Here is a 17,805-nt window from a genome sequence, read left to right as displayed (position 1 = left end):
ATGAAACTTTGGGACTGTGATTCTCAAGCAGAGTGTCAGAACCTACTAGAGGGAAAAAATCAGGATTTTTTTTTTTTTTTTTGAGGAGGGGGCAGATGGGTTGTATGCAGTTTGAGAGGTATATTCTCTATTATGATGCAATGTTAAGACAAAGCCAAGCAAAACAAAACACCCTTATTTCCTTAAATAAAACTGCTAGACATACCAGCCTTTCTTTGCATAGGCACTCTGAAGATAGACTTTATTTTTGGAGTGGTAGAAATTATCAATAGGATGGGAGTTCCCATCATGGTGCAGTGGAAACAAATCCGACTAGGAACCATGAAGCTGTGGGTTCAATCCCCGGCCTCGCTCAGTGGGTTAAGGATCCAGTATTGCCGTGAGCTGTGGTGTAGGTCGCAGATGTGGCTTGGATCTGGTGTTGCTGTGGCTCTGGTGTAGGCCAGCTGCAGATTAGACCCCAGCCTGGGAACCTCCATATGCCATGAATGTGGCCCTAGAAAGGACAAAAAGACAAAAAAAAAAAAAAAAAAAAGAAAGAAATTTTCAATAGGAGGATTTAGTGTCTAATTATTATAATTTTTTTGAGGAAAGAACTGCATGAGATTGTTATACTCAATATATGCAAATGGGGCATATGCTTTAAAAGTACATAAAATTACAAAAACTCTTAAGAAACACTATTTATTTTATAAAATTAGTAAAAAAACAATCATCACAACCCAAGCAAGATAGCCTGACCTGGAATCTCCCACAGGACCCTATGTTTAATAAGAAGATGGTTTAAGAGAAACCAGCTGAGACTGACAAGCCCATTGTATCTCTTTGGGGAATTTTAATTTGATATTAAGCTGCTCATCACAGAAAATTCACATGTGGTCTCAATCATAGCAAGCACCACTTCATACTTCAATAAGTGGAATTAATGATCCTTGCGTGAACTGGAGATTTGAAATTGATGAAAACCTCCTTTGGGTTTTTCCATTTATCCCAATGTCATTGGCTAGTTCATCATCCTTTAGGAGAAATGAAACACTACTAGTTGTGCTCAAAGCATTAAAATCTATAGTTTCACTAAAGTTTCTCTAGATTCACTTCCAGATATTGATACTTTGGACATTCAGTTTAGCTGTTATATCTTATTTATCCAATGATGTGTAATTAATTATTAGTCATTAAAGGGAAGACAAGTCTTTAGTGTAAGTGTAAACCCCAGAAAACACCAGCTTTTCATTGTAGCTCTTCTGATTGACATTGTGAACTCCCCTTTACATGGGATCTCTTGAATTGCGGGGAATAAATGGGGAGAAAGCATTATATGATGGAAATCACATTGGATTTAAACAGATAGAGGTTTGAATCCTGGCTCTGACAGTGAACAGTGGACTTGGGCAGTATATCTAACCTTTTTTTGAGCTTCAGTTTCGTCACCTATTAAGTAAGGATAATGTGACTCTCTCTGGAGAACTTTGTGAGGTTTGAAGACATGCTTAGAAAGCACCCAGCAGGGAGTTCCCGTCGTGGCGTGGTGGTAAATGAATCTGACTAGTGAACCATGAGGTTGCGGGTTCGGTCCCTGCCTTTGCTCAGTGGGTTAAGGATCCGGCATTGCCGTGAGTTGTGGTGTAGGTTGCAGACGCGGCTCGGATCCTGCGTTCCTGTGTCTCTGGCGTAGGCCAGGGGCTACAGCTCCAATTCGACCCCTAGCCTGGGAACCTCCATATGCCATGGGAGTGGCCCAAAGAAATAGCAAAAAGAAAGAAAAAAAAAAAAAGAAAGAAAGAAAGCACCCAGCAAAATACATGGTACATAGCACATTTCAGAAGCTCATTTTCATCATTAGGCATGCTGACTAAATTCTCTAGCTAATGTTGAAATTCAACTTTTGAATAGTATGTATAATATATTCATTGCTAAATTCTTACACTGATACCAAAGCATTTGTCTTAATATGTTCTGAAACTCTTGCCTCTTGATAGGCATAATCATAACTACTTACTGATGAAAGTATGGGCATATACCCATGCTTTCACAAAAATCAGCTCCATACATATACAAATGTACGTATTTACACATATACAATATACATATATACAACTATATATAATAGATAAAATATATAAATATATATTATAAATAGATATATAATATACAAAATATATAATAATCTATTTTCACATATAAAAATATATGTATATATGTATTATATACAAATACATATAAACCCACTCCTTTTGGGGATAGACCGAATCTTTTTTCAATACCCACTAGTAAGACATGGTCCCCAAGTGGATGGGAGGTAGGACAAAGAAGCTGATACCACTTTACACTCAGCCTATTGGTGATGATGTTATGATACCCAAGCAAAGGCAGCTGAAAGCAGCCTCAACAGTAGTCTTTAGCCCTGTTCTGATGTCTGTTTCAGCAGGCACAGAGGTAATCTGACTGAGCTCCAGCTCTCTGGAGCCTCTGGCATTGCAAAAATCTCTGCTCTTTAGACTATAAGGTGGTTAGCATGATATTTAGGGAGCAGATGCCAGGCAAAGCTGGGTTTTGAGAACTCTGGGATTTGTAACTGGTGCCCACACTTTCGCCAAGTCCTGCCATGTGCTTTGTACATTTCCCCAATAGTGTGTAAGTCCATTAAGGGTCTGGCCCATGTCCTAGGGCTCTGTTTTCTCTCTGGGGACTCTCTGTGCTGGAGAGAACCTTATGACCAGGAGAGGGGAGAGGAGATGTGGTGCTGTAAGCTGGTCAGTCACTGATGGCTGAGTCCAGCCTGTTAGGTGCTGGCTCTAAGGGATTAGCTGTCTGGGCTTCCCCTGCTGAGAACCACACGGCTTTTTCCTGGCCCTTGGTGAGGAGGGCCCTTTCAAAATCAGGCGAGGGAAGGGAGACCAGGAGATGCTGATCAATTGTTAATGGGATAGGCGTGAGGTTGGGTAGGCTGACCAATAAATCTATGGTTGAAGGTCATGCGTGTGAGTTAGCTATTGATTTTTTTACAGTGCAGAGCGTCTTTACTGTGTTTTCCTGATTATATAAATAATACAGAATCATTTAAAAAATTTTCTCAATGCTGAGAAATGAAAGAAGGAAAGTAGAAATCACCTAACATGTGGACACTCTGAGATGGCTCCTGTGTACATTTGGTGACCTAATCTTTTGGGAAACTTTTTATGCATATGGATGCAGAAATAGATGAATTCTATGCCAATCATATCACAATACTATTTATTAAATTCATGAGCATAACTTTTTTCTGTCTTTAGGTTAAAATGATGTGTATACACAGCTGTACATCCTGCTTTTCTCAGCATCATCTTAACTACAGTGGATCAAGATCATGGTTTCTCAGCCTCAGTGCTACAGAAATGTTGAACTGGAGAGTTTTTTTTGGCTGTGGAAGGGCTGTCCTGTGCATTGTAGGATGTTTAACAGCATTGCTGTATACCTCCTACTAGAGAACAGCAGTGCCAAACCCTACCTGCCCCTTACCCCTGGGGGACAGAAATTGTTCCTGGTTGAGAGCCACTTATCTGATTCTTTTCAAGAACTGCATAATATTTCATAGTATGTGCCACTTTCAAGATAATCATTCTTTTCCTGGTGGTCATTGGATTCATTTCCAGTATCTTTTTTTTTTTTTTTTTTTTTTTTTTTTTGCTATCAAATTTATGATTTAGATGATGCTGCCATTTGGTCCTTGGTAATCATTTAGAAAACTGAAAAGTTTTCAGAGACAAACAGCATTGGATGTCCTGGGCTTCATTCATTTTATTTCTGGATGAGCCTAGAAAGCTACCATAAATTAGCAAAGCTGATAACTGGCCTATGACACATTGGGAAGCCACACCCCATCTGACATGGGCAGGTATTTTTCAGCCCCAGGAGATTGCAGCCAAATGGAAATAAAGCCCAGTGTTACCAAACATCCTAATTTTTTTTTCAAGAGAAGCTAAAAGTCTTTAAAAAAGACTCCCATTTTTTTAAATGTTGGAAAGTAGTTTTCTGGAAAACATTGTGCAGGCTAAATAGAACAGGTCTCTTACCCAAATTTGGTCCAGTGGTTGCCAGTCTGCAACTTCCCAGGTATATATCTATCATTAATTATGATCTCTGTCTTCCTGGGGTTTCAGTTCTTTGAATAGTCACTGAAGGTGAGGATCTGGTGTGGCTTTTTAGCTGTGAGCGTTGATCTTTGACTCACTTTGTCTGCTCTGATACTCTCTTCATGCCACTTTCTTTTATCTTTCTTTTTCTTTCTTTTCCTTTTTTTTTTTTTTTTGCTTTTTTTAGGGCTGCACCCATGGCATATGGATGTTCCCAGGCTAGGGGTCAAATCAGAGCTGTAGTTGCCAGCCTACACCACATCCACAGGAATGCCAGATCCAAGCTGCATCTTCAACCTACACCACAGCTCATGGTAACGCTGGATCCTTAACCCACTGAGCAAGGCCAAGGATCAAACCTGCATCCTCATGAATCCTAGTCAGATTCATTTCTGCTGAGCTGCGATGGGAACTCCATTATGCTAGTTTCCTGTCCTCTTTGGGAAGACCCCGTGCTCCTATAACCTGCATTGAATCCATGTCCAAATGCCATTTGAGCCACCCTGGGTGCTTGGGGACTACTGACTTATGTGTCCTCAGAAGGAGCAGGGTCAGTGCTGCTTAGTGCCTCAGAATTTTCTATCTCCGTGATGCCTGGGGGAACTCTGTGGGAAGAGGTGTTTACAGGCTTTTTAGCGGCATGAAAGCTACACACCTCTTTGGAATCTGTTGTTCATTTAAAGAGCACATGGATAGTTTATTTACCTGGTTTTTGTCCCAGATAAAATGTTAGAATTGGAAGGACATTGGCGATCTCTCAATGTAACACTTGCATTTACAGCTGGGAGAGGCAAGGCTCAGGAAAGGGAAGCCACTCAGCAGAGGCTCCATAGCTAGTGCTGAGGTAGCGGCAGGCATCTGCCTCCTGACTCCCTTTCCAGGGCGTCTTTACTGAAGCCTCTAAGGACTCTTTCTCAGAAAACCCCCTTTTCTGTTTCTACTCAGATGATTTGTCTGGTTGTCCACGTGGCTATGATCCATCTCTGAGAGGCGACATTTATGTGAGTGTGTTAATTTGAGATTTTGCCAAGCTAATTAACACCCTCCTACCTCAGGTCTTTTAAGACAACAGTAGTCTTGTTCTTCTGTTCAGGCATTGATTTAAAGACGAGGATTTGGGTTTAGGAATAGAGGAGAGGAAGATTTTGTGGTGTTCTCCTAACAGATTTATAGATGCTGCCTCAGTAAATTAGATAGTGGGTTGGTGATAACTTTGAACACATAGTAGTATGTGATGACTAGTAAGCTTTCAATGGGCTTGGATTGATAGACACCTAGCCCCTTTGGCAGAGAACATGTTGTCCTGCAGTTCCTATGTATTTGACTTCCTGGTTTTATGCACCCACAGTTGCCAATGGCTCTTAGCTGTGTAAGAAGGCAGGCACATCAGGCAGCCCACAAGGAATGCTGTGTGTTGGAAGAGACTTTTATCCCAGTGCCCACTCTGCTGCCAGGATGCTGTCAGCACAGTCTGAGAAATGCTTTAGGGACTGTTCAGCAGCTTGACACTTGTGTTGGCCAAAGTCAGAACCCATTAGCTGGGTGCAATAGCAGAAGTGGTGGCATCAGAAGAGACATGCTGTTCCAAGGAATAGAAAGGTGCTCACCTGAGTCTAGAGACCTAGGTTCTTCTAATCCCTTAACTTCTCTGAGCCTCAGTAGGCTTGTCTGGAGCATAGGGTCCAAACTAAATTGCCCTTTTCATTCCTTAGAGATGCTATTGAAGTCAACTGTGTGTATACACATGCATACACATGCACAGTATGTGTTTCTTATGGGTTGAATTGTGTCCCTGCAAACTCACATGGTAAAGTCCTAATTCCAAGTACCTTAGAATGTGACCTTATTTGCACAAAAGGTTGTTGCAGATACTGTTAGGACAAGCTGATAGTAAAGTAGAGTAGACCCCTAATTAATTATGACTGGTATCCTTATAAAATAGGGATACTTGGACCTGTAAAGAAGGAAAAGCTGAATCCGCTCTGGGATTTCCACATGACAAGTTCCCCCTACCTTTCTCTGCTGGGTCAGCTTCATGGTGGCTGTGAAGACCCTGACCCAAGTCTGAGGTAGCTAGAGTCCAGGCAGTGCTGGAAGTCAACATCAGCATGGCCCTGGGGTTGCAAGATGTGCCAAGGACCAACTTGGAGCCTAAGAGTACCATGAAGATGCTTGTTTCTCGTATAAGAGACCTCAAGCTTACTAAAGATGGGAGTGTGCTGCTTCCTGAAAGGCAAATTCAACACCGACAAGCCTCCTCAATAGCCAAAATAGCAACAGCTCGGGATGATATAACTGTTGATGGTACTACTTCTAATGTCCTAATCATTGGAGAGCTCCTGAAATAGGCAGATCCCTGAATTTCCGAAGGTCTTCATCCAAGAATAATAACAGAAGGATGTGAAACTGCCAAGGAAAAGACACTTCGGTTTTTGGAACAAGTCAAAGTAAGCAAAGAGGTGAACAGGGAAACACTTACAGATGTGGCTGGAACATCTCTCCACAGTAAAGTTCATGATGAACTTGCTGATGTCCTAGAGGCTGTAACAGATACCTTTTTGGCCATTAAAAAACAAGAACGTATTGACCTCTTCATGGTTGAGATCAGGGAGATAAAACATAAATCTGATACCAATACATGTTTAATCATAGGTCTTGTTTTGGATCATGGGGCATGGCATCCTGATGTGAAAAAGGGAGTGGAAGATGCATACACCCTCACATACACATGTCATTAGCATATGAAAAAGCAAAAGTGAACTCTGGCTTCTCTCTCTCTCTCTCTCTTTTTTTTTTTTTTATAGGAGTTCAGAAGAGAGAGAGAAACTGGGGAAAGCAGAGAGAAAATTCATTGAAAATTGGGTCCTGGAGTTCCCGTCGTGGCGCAGTGGTTAATGAATCCGACTAGGAACCATGAGGTTGCGGGTTCGATCCCTGGCCTTGCTCAGTGGGTTAAGGATCCAGCGTTGCCGTGAGCTGTGGTGTAGGTCGCAGACGCGGCTCGGATCCCACGTTGCTGTGGCTCTGGCGTAGGCTGGCAGCTATAGCTCCGATTTGACCCCTAGCCTGGGAACCTCCATATGCCGCGAGAGCGGCCCACGAAATAGCAAAAAAAAAGACCAAAAAAAAAAAAAAAAAAAAAAAAGAAAATTGGGTCCTTAGGCTGTACAGCAGAAATTAGCAAACCACTGTAAATCAACTACACTTTAATAAAAATAAATACATAGGGAGTTCCTGTTGTATTTGGCGCAGTGGAAATGAACCCAACTAGCATCCATGAGAATGTGCGTTTGATCCCTGGCCTTGCTCAGTGGGTCAAGGATCCTGCATGTGAGCTGTGGTGTAGGTCATAGATGCAACTCAGATCCTGCATTGCTGTGGCTATAGCATAGACCAGCAGCTGCAGCTCTGATTTGACCCCTAGCCTGGGAACTTCCATATGCTATGGGTGTGCCCCCCCAAAGGCAATAAATAAATGGTAAAAAATATTTGAAAAATGTGAAATGCACATTAAAGAAAGAAAATTCATGGAAGATAGAGTTCACAAAATACTAGAACTGAAAACAAAAGTCTGTGGTAATTCAGATAAAGGATTTGTTTTTATTAATCAGAAGGGAATTGACCCCCTTTCCTTAGATGCTCTCACAAAAGAAGATGTAGTAGCTCCATGCAGAGCTAAAAGGAGAACTGTGGAAAGGCTGACTCTTGTTTGTGGTAGGGTAGCCCTAAGTTCTCTTGATGACCTAAAGCCTGAATGTTTGGAACATGGGGAAAAGAGAAGTTCACCTTTACTGAGAAATGTAACAGTCCTGTCTCTGTCACATTATTGATCAAAGGACCAAATAAGCACATCCTCACACAAATCAAAGATGCAATAAGATATGTCTTGAGGGCTGTTAAAAATGTCACTGATGATGGCTCTGTAGTTCCACGTGCTGGTACAGTGGAAGCGGCAATGGCCAGAGCCCTGATTAAATACAAGCTCAGTGTAAAGGGCAGGGCCCAACCTGCAGTTCAAGTTCTTGCTTATGTGTTACTCATTATTCCTAATGTTCTTGCCCAGAACTCTGGTGTTGATCTTCAGGAAACACTAGTTAAAGTTCAAGGAGAACATTCAGAATCATGTCAACTAGTGGGCATGGACTTTAACACAGGAGATGAGCCAGTGGTAGCAGCAGAAATAGGCATCTGGGATAACTGCTGTGTAAAGAAACAGCTTCTTCACTTCTGCACTGAGATCGCCACCAGCATTCTCCTGATTGAGGAGATCAGAGCAAGGACGTCTTCTCCGCAAGGCTGAATTGAAGCTCCCTTTGTATCATCTGAATCATGAAGACTGTACAGAGTGATCCTAGGAATATAGCTATGGAATTTTTGTCCATGCGTCAAATGATTTTCAAAGGATTTTCTTTCCTTTTACCATATATAAAAAGGAGAGAACATTGGCGCCTATTCAAATTTTGAAGTTCTGAAATGATAATTATAGTATTTTTTAAATTGCACTGCAGTGTACACACATACAGCAGGCCATACTTACTCAATAAATAGGACATTTTGCTTTAGTGATATAAAAATACATGTTATATAAGCATATGTTATCTACCTTATTATTAAATAGTCCTTGCAAAACAAATTTTAAGTGTTTGATAATTTCTTCTAATTAATGTGTTTTAATTTATCTCCAGTAGTTCCCTGTCGTTAAGCATTTAATTTAAAATTTTTATGCTAATGTAAATGAGACTTAAGTAACTTAAGGTTTTGAAAGAATTCCTGCTTCCCTCATATAAATTCCTATGGGTAAAACTATTGGACCAGTTGACATTTCAAAGCTTTTAAAGTATTTTCTAAAATACTTCCCAGAAGTGTTAAGTTGTAGTGAGTAGAAAGATGGGTGAATTAGAGGCAAAGGAGTTGAAAGAGCTGTAAGCGTAAAAAGGCAAAGTAGAAAAGTGTAAAAATATGGCTGAAGGTGTGACTAAGGGCTAGGCGAAATAAGAGATTTTCAGGCAGACCATATTTTCACACCTCAGAACCTTTGTTTACACTGAAATACCTATCCCCAGCCTTCCAGTGTCCTCTTTTTCTCACCCAAATTACTGTTCTCTCCTACATGTTTCCATAAAATACAGTAGGTATATCTCTGAAGCCCTTGCAAGGGAAGCTGTGTGTTGCTAGGCTATGTGTTTTGAGAACTTACCAGTTGCCTACAATGAGTGTGCAATAAATGTTAACCTGAAAAAGAAGGAAAAAGTATATATATGTAAAGTATATATATGCTGCCATAGCCTAGGAACCCACAAAAGCTAGGAGAAAAGCCTGAAACAGGTCCTTTATTAGCACCTTGAGATGAAGCATGGTCCTACTGACACCTTGACCTTGAACATCTAGCCTTTAGAACTGTGAGACAAATTTCTGATTACCACTCAGTTTGTATTACTTTGCTATGGCAGTCCTAGAAAACTAATACAATGTGTATGTATACATACAGACAGACACAAAATAACTTGAAATATTTAAGGCTCAACAATCTCTGCTCTATCTTGAGCCAGTATAAATCTGCATGGCAGTGTGGGGTTAATTTCTTCATAATAGTAGACTGGCGGGGCTTAGATAGGTGGACGGACAGAAAAGATAGTAAGATCCCTGAGGGCAAAGGCTGTATTAGTTGTACCTAGCACTTTATACTTAGCACCCAGCACAAAAATCCAGGCCCCCCACCCCGTTTTGATGCTATTTGTTGAATGGATTAAATGTGATCAGAAAAATTGTGCAGTTCCCATTGTGGTTCGGTGGATTAAGAATTTGACATAGTGTCCATGAGGATACGGGTTTAAACCCTGGTGTCTCTCAGGGGGTTAGAATTCCAGTGTTGCTGTGAGTTGTGGTATAGGCTGAAGATGCATCTCATTTCTGGTATGGCTGTGGTGTGGGACTGCAGCTCTGATTTGACCCCCTGGCCTGGGAACTTCCATATGTCACAGGTGTGGCTGTAAAAAGAAAACAAAAAAAAAAGAAAAATAATTGTGATCACATTTTCTTTCTTTTCCTTTTTTTATTGAGAGAAAATTTACATAACAAAAAATTCCCTATTCTGAACAGTACAATTATTTACTGATTATAGTTATTTACTGATTATAGTCTGCATATATTTTCTTACTAACACTTGTTATTTTATTTTGTTTTTAATACTAGCCATTCTAATGGGTGTGACTATGGGTTTTTTTATTATTATTTTTTAATAGTTATTTCCCCAATACAATTTTTTTTCTACTGTACAGCATGGTGACCCAGTTACACATACATGTACACATTCTATTTTCACACATTATCATGCTCCATCATAAGTGACAAGACATAATTCCCAGTGCTACACAGCAGGATCTCATTGCTAATCCATTCCAAAGGTAATAGTTTGTATCTATTAACCCCAAGCTTCCCAAACACCCCACTCCCTTCTCTTTCCCCTCCCCCTTGGCAACCACAAATCTATTCTGCAAGTCCTTGATTTTATTTTCTGCAGAAATATTCATTTATGGTATATATTAGATAACCAGATATAAGTGATATCATATGGTATGTCTTTCTCTTTCTGACTGACTTCACTCAGTATGAGTCTCTAGTTCCATCCATGTTGCTACAAATGGCATTAGTCCATTCTTTTTTATGTCCGAGTAGTATTCCATTGTATATATATATATTTCTTCCTAATCCAGTCATCTGTCAATGGACATTTAGGTTGTTTCCATGTCTTGGATATTGTGAATAGTGTTATAATGAACATATATGGGTGGGTGTGTCTTTTTCAAGGAAAGTTTTATTCAGATATATGACCAAGAGTGGGACTTCTGGGTCATATGGTAGTTCTATGTATAGATTTCTAAGATATCTCCACACTGATCTCCATAGTGGTTGTACCAGCTTACATTCCCACCAACAGTGCATGAGGGTTCCCTTTTCTCCACAACCCCTCCAGCGCTTGTTATTTGTGGATTTACTAATGATGGCCATTCTGACTGGTGTGAGGTAATATCTCATGGTAGTTTTGACTTGCATTTCTCTAATAATCAGGGATGTTGTGCATTTTTTCATGTGCTTGTTGGCCACCTGTATATCTTCCTTGGAGAAATGTCTATTCAGGTCTTTTGCCCATTTTTCCATTGGTTGGTTGGCTTTTTTACTGTTGAGTTGTATAAGTTGCTTGTATATTCTAGAGATTTAAGCCCTTGTCAGTTGCATCATTTGAAACTATTTTCTCCCACTGTCTAAGTTGTCTTTTTGTTTTCTTTTTGGTTTCCTTTGCTATGCAAAAGCTTGTCAGTTTGCTTAGGTCCCATTGTTTATTTTTGCTTTTATTTCTGTTGCTTTGGGAGACTGACCTGAGAACACATTTGTAAGGTTAATATCAGAGAAGGTTTTGCCTATGTTCTCTTCCAGGAGTTTGATGGTGTCTTGTCTTATGTTTAAGTCTTTCAGCCATTTTGAGTTTATTTTTGTGCATGGTGTGAGGGTGTGTTCTAGTTTCATTGATTTGCATGCAGCTGTCCAGGTTTCCCAGAAATTCTTCCTGAAAAGACTGTCTTTTTTTCATTTTATGTTCTTGCCTCCTTTGTCAAAGATTAATTGACCAAAGTTGTCTGGGTTTATTTCTGGGTTCTCTATTCTGTTCCATTGGTCTATATGTCTGTTTTGGTACCAATACCACACTGTCTTGATGACTGTAGCTTTGTAATATTGCCTGAAGTCAGGGAGAGATATGCCTCCTGCTTGATTTTTGTTCCTCAGAATTGCTTTGGCAATTCTGGATCTTTTGTGGTTCCATATAAATTTTTGGATTGTTTGTTGTAGTTCTGTGAAAAATGTCCTGGGTAATTTGATAGGGATTGCATTGAATCTGTAGATTGCTTTGGGCAGTATGGCCATTTTCACAATATTAATTTTTCCAACCCAGGAGCATGGAATATTTTTCCATTTCTTTATGTCTTCTTTAATTTCCTTGATTAATGTTTTATAGCTCTCAGCATATAAATCCTTTACCTCCTTGGTCAGGTGTATTCCCAGGTATTTGATGTCTTTTCTTTTTTTTATAACATCTTCATGTTTAGATCTGTATGCCAGCTTATGTGATTGCTTTCTAAATGTGGTTTCCTCCATCCTAATTCTTATTTTTCTCTTTTTTCCTCTCTCTCTCTTTTTAATTTAGAGAAGCCCTTTCAGTATTTCTTTTAGAATGGGTTTAGTATTTCTGTACTTGACTGTGGTTTTGAGTTGCATTTTCTGCATGATTAGTGATGTAGAGTAGCTTATCATGTGCCTGTTGGCTATCTGCATATATATGGCAAAATCTCTATTGAAATCCTTTTCCCATTTTTAATTAACTTTTTTTTTGTTATTTTAGGAATACTTTATGTATTATGGATATGATTCCTTTATCAAATTTATAATTTGAGATTATTTTCACCCATAGTTTAGGCTATCTTTTCACTTTCTTGATAATGCCATTTGTCGCACAAAAGTTGTAAATTTTGATGAGATTGAATTTATCTCTTTTTCTTTTTTTGCTTGTGCTTTTGGTGTCATATTTAAGAAACTGTTGCCTAAGCTAGGGTCAAAAATATTACACTGAAGTTTTCTTCTAAGAGTTTTATAGTTTTAGCTCTTACATTTAGATCATTGATTCTTTTTTAGTTAATTTTTGTGTATAGTGTAAGGTAGGGGTACAAATTGATTCTTTTCAATGTGGCTACTGGATTGTCCCTATATCACTTGGAAAAATTGTTCTTTCCCCATTAAATGTTGTTGGCTTCTATGTCAAAATCATTTGGACATAGACATATGGGTTTAATTCTAGACTCTTAATACTATTTCACTCTTCTCTATGTCCATCCTTATGCTAGCACCACACTTTTGTTTACTAAGTTTTGAAATTAGGAAGAGTGCATGCACTAACTTTTTTCCTCTTTTTTCATGATTGCCTTGACTGATGAGGATTTCTTAACCAGCCAGGACAGCTAGGTCTTGGACAAGACTATGAGTTTAGCAAATTGACGGCAAGAGAGCTGTTCCCTTCAGAATTGAAAACTCTGCCCTTGACAACATCTCTGACCTGGAAAACAACCCAACCATGCCAGAGCAATGGGGCTCTTGGTGACTGATTCTTTTTCATTATTGTCCTTGAATTTGTGTCAAGTTACAGTGAAAATCAAAGATATCATCTCACTTCATTTCTCAAATATGTATCTTTTTTTTTTTTTTTTTTGTCTTTTTGCTGTTTCTTGGGCCGCTCCAGTGGCATATGGAGGTTCCCAGGCTAGGGGTCCAATCGGAGCTGTAGCCTCCAGCCTATGCCAGAGTCACAGCAACTCGGGATCCGAGCCGCGTCTGCAACCTACACCACAGCTCACGGCAACGCTGGATCGTTAACCCACTGAGCAAGGGCAGGGACCGAACCCACAACCTCATGGTTCCTAGTCGGATTCGTTAACCACTGCGCCACGACGGGAACTCCTCAAATATGTATCTTTAAGCATGTGGAGAAAAAGTGTTTATGCTCATTTCATAGGTGGGGAAAGTGAGTGACAGTTAAAAGACTTGTTTAGCTCACAAACTTAATTCATGGCAAGCATTTGCTAGAAGGAAGCCCCATATCTCTCAACATTGTGTACTTCTCATGTACAGGGAAGTGTATTTTTTTTAAAAATTACATAAACAGGGAGTTCCCTTTGTGGCTCAGCAGGTTACAAACCTGACTAGTATGCATGAGGATGTGGGTTTGTTCCCTGGCCTCGCTCAGTGGGGTAAGGATGTGGCATTGCTGTGATTTGTAGTGTAGGTTGCAGATGCGACTCGGATATGGCATTGCCATGACTGGCTTAGGCTGGCAGCTGCAGCTCTGATTGGACCCCTAGCCTGGGAACTTCCATATGCCACAGGTGTGGCCATAAAAAGAAAAAAAAAATTACATGAACCATAAATACTAACTATAAAAGATCCTTTTTGATAATAATCAGGAAGAGGAAGAAGAGAGGAAGAAGAAAAAGAAAAAGGAAGAGGAGAAAAATTACCTATAATGCTATTACTGAGAAAAGAGCTAGAAACAGGGGGATTCCTCACTGCACTACAAGCAGTGATACGCTGGTAAGTGTTCAACAGTTGTTGAAATGGAATTGTTGAATGGTCAACTGCAGAAAAAGAAACACAGTGTTTTGATTTGTCTTGTTTGCCAATTTCTACTGTGTAAAAACTTCCCTGTGGCCGATTTTAAGCTCTCTGTGTAACATCACTGAAAGTGGATGAGTCATGAGTCTCTCATGAGCCAATGCCAACAAACTACTGAAGTGTACTCTAGCTCCTTGCTGCCCAAAATGTAGTTTCATGAGCCATAAGAATTGGCAGCACTTGAGAGCTTCTATTACCATGATTTACAGAATCCAAACTAATATTTTAACAAGATCCTCAGGTGCTTTCTATAGACATTAAAGTGTGAAGAGCATTGTTCTAGAGCCACAATCTCCTATATGGCAGCCACTAGCCACATGCAGTTATTGAGCACTTAAAATGTGGTTATCCCAAATTGACATGACTGGGAGGTGTATAATGCACACCCTATTTTGAGCACTTCATGTGTGTCTTAGTCAGTTTAGGCTGCTCTAACAAATTTCCATAGACTGAGTGGCTTCAACAACGAGCACTTATTTCTCATGGTTCTGGAGGCTGGGAAGCTCAAGGTCAGGGTGCCAGCAGATCTGGTGTTTGGTGAAGACCTGCTTCCTGTCCTTCTTGCTATATCCTCACATGACTGGTAGAGGAAGCTCTGGTATCTTTTCCTCTTCTTTTAAGGAACTAATATCATCATGGGGGCTCAGTTTAAGCCTCTTCACCTCTCAAAAGCTCCACCTTCTAATGGCATCCCACCAGGAATTAGAGTTTCAACATATGAATTTGGGAGGAGACAATCATGCCCTCCGTAGTAGTATGGAAAAGATGCAAAATATTTCATAAATAAACTTTACGTTGACTACGTGTCAGTATAATAATACATTGGGTTAAGGAAAGTATATTTTGGGATTTCCTATCATGGTGTAGTACTAACAAAACTGACTAGTACCCATGAGGATGCAGGTTTGGTCCCTGGCCTTGCTTAGTGGGTTAAGGATTCAGCATTGCTGCAAGCTGTGGCATAGGTCACAGATGTGGTTTGGATGCTGCGTTGCTGCAGCTGTGGCATAGGCTGGCAGCGGTAGCTCCAATTTGACCCCTAGCCTGGGAGCTTCCATATGCTGCAGGTATGGTCCTACAAAGCAAAAAAAAAAAATTATTAAAGTTAATTTCAATTTTTTAAACTTTTTTTTTTAATGCAGCCTCTCTATATTTAAACTTTTGGTAAACCATTATGGAAAACAGTATGTGGTTCCTCAGAAAACTAAATATAGCACTATCATATGTTCCAACAGTCCCACTCATGGCATATATCAGGACAAAACTGTAATTAAAAAAGATACGCACACTGACATGTTGACAGCAGCACTGTTCACCATAGCTGAGACAAGGAAGCAACATAGATGTCCATTGACAGATGAATGGATTAAAATGTGGCACATATATACAATGAACAATACTCAGCCATAAAAAAGAATGGACTAATGCCATTTGTAGCAACATGGATGCAACCAGAGATTCACATACTAAGTGAAATAAGTCAGAAAGAGAAAGACAAATACTATATGATATCAGTTCTATCTGGAATATAAGATATGACACAAATGAACCTATCTACAGAACAGAAACAGACTCACAGACATGGAGAACAGACTTGTGCTTGCCAATGGGGAGGGGAGAGAGTGGGATGGACTGGGAGTTTGGGGTTAGTAGATGCAAAGTGTTATATTTAGAATGGATAAGCAATGAGGTCCTACTGTGCAGTACAGGGAACTATATCCAATCTCCTAGGATAGGCAAAGAGGGAAGATATATAGAAAGAGAATGCATATATATATGTATGACTGTGTTACTTTGCTGTACAGCAGAAATTGGCACAACATTGTAAACCAACTATGCTCTAATAGAAATTTTTAAAAAGAGAGAAATTTTACATTGCTATGTGACACACCTTCTACTGGACAGTGATGTTTAAATCAAGGGACCCCCTGAACTCTGAGAGCTTTGTGTGTCCCTTGGGCCTACTATTTGTAAACCTCAGCTTAAGTTGATCTGGCATTTCTTTTTTTTTTTTTTTACATGATTTTTATTTTTTTCATTATAGTTGCTTTACAGTGTTCAGTCAATTTTCTATTATACAGCAGTGACCCAGTCACTTATAACTATGCATTCTTTTTCTCACATTATTCTCCATCATGTTCCATTGCAAGTGACTAGATATAGTTCCCTGTGCTATACAGCAGGATCATATTGCTTATCTACTCCAGATGCAATAGTTTACATTTATTAACCCCAGACTTCCATTCCATCCCATTTCCTCCCCCTCCTCTTTGGCAATCACAAGTCTGTTCTTCAAGTCCATAAGTTTCGTTTCTGTGGAAAGGTTCATTTGTGCCATATATTAGATGATATGGACATTTCTGATTATACAACCAGTTCCCCAAGGCCACATTGCTGGTAATGGCCAAAGCCACTTCCTTCTTCTTTACTACTGCTCTTGTGCTCCACTTTGTGGACTTAGAAGATGTTAATAAGCTGAAATAAATAATTAGTTTTTTTGTACTAAAAGATTGAGGATATTCTACTCCCAGAATGGAGGAGGATTCCAGAAATGAAGAATGTCTTCTGTACCTTTTCTTATATTCATCATTATCCAGTAGGATTCCCAGGCACTGGTACATCTGGCTGAATATCATTTCCAGGACCCTCAGTGATCTCTCAGGGACTCATCTCTGCAACAAAGAGAGAGTCACTAAATAACTCCTGTTCCTAATAAACAACCTGACAGCAGGTGCACCATGGCTCAGCACATTAACCATATTTACCGTCTAAGAGACAGAAAGAAACCTGTCTCATTTGATGAGGAAGCCGTAAAGTTTTAGTGAATGGGGAGTAAATCAAGGTTTCCACTTGCCTTGTAAAAATGCACTGCCTCACACTGCATCTCACCCTTCACTCGCATGAGTGTATTTTTATTTCTTTGCATAAATAAAACATGACTCAAAGACACCCTCTTGACTTGCTCCTGGTACTGGGTTCAACAGCCCCAGAATTAAAGTTGGCACTGTGTTTGTGATGAGGCCTGAGCATTTATGAAACACCTAAAATACTTGCAAGGTGAAAAAAAGGCTTTAAGCTGAAAAGGGACAGAAAAAGAAATGAAGTCTTTTTGAGAAGACATGCAAAGTGCCTGTTCCAGTCTTGGGCACCAAATAAGATCATAAAATAGGCTACTTGACTCTTTTTCCCCATGTATTAGAGCCCAGAGCACTTTGAGGATAATAATAGCAAAGTAACCAGTCAAATTCAATCAAACAACCAGCTTTTAAAATTGATTCACAAGCTTAGTGGCAAGTGCTAAACTGTGTTCTATAGTCACGTGAATATGGTGACTGTTTGGAGACCTAAAATTTTGTGGTTCATTTCAGTCAATCATTTTCTTCTATTTTGACCCAAAGTATTTCAGGCAAAAGCTGCTTTGCTGGCTTTTAGTAACTCTGATCTGTCTGACTGTCTCTCTTTTTCCTAAACTTTAATT

General features: G+C 39.7%; 1 protein-coding gene and 1 pseudogene across 4 annotated transcripts in view; both read left to right on the top strand.

The window, feature by feature from the left end:
* LOC146395765 (uncharacterized) overlaps positions 1 to 17,805 on the top strand; it is a 591,473-nt gene that overhangs the window by 401,972 nt on the left and 171,696 nt on the right. The window lies entirely within an intron of this gene.
* On the top strand, positions 6,148 to 8,634 carry LOC100524402 (T-complex protein 1 subunit zeta-like; annotated as a pseudogene).

The sequence above is a fragment of the Sus scrofa genome, chromosome 15 (assembly GCF_054392235.1).
Source record: "Sus scrofa isolate SSC_HxYL_T2T_F1_AM1 chromosome 15, Sscrofa_HxYL_maternal_Yorkshire_Landrace_v2.0, whole genome shotgun sequence".
NCBI lineage: Eukaryota > Metazoa > Chordata > Mammalia > Artiodactyla > Suidae > Sus > Sus scrofa.
Note: the sequence above shows the minus strand (reverse complement) of the source record. Positions and strands in the feature narration are given on the sequence as shown.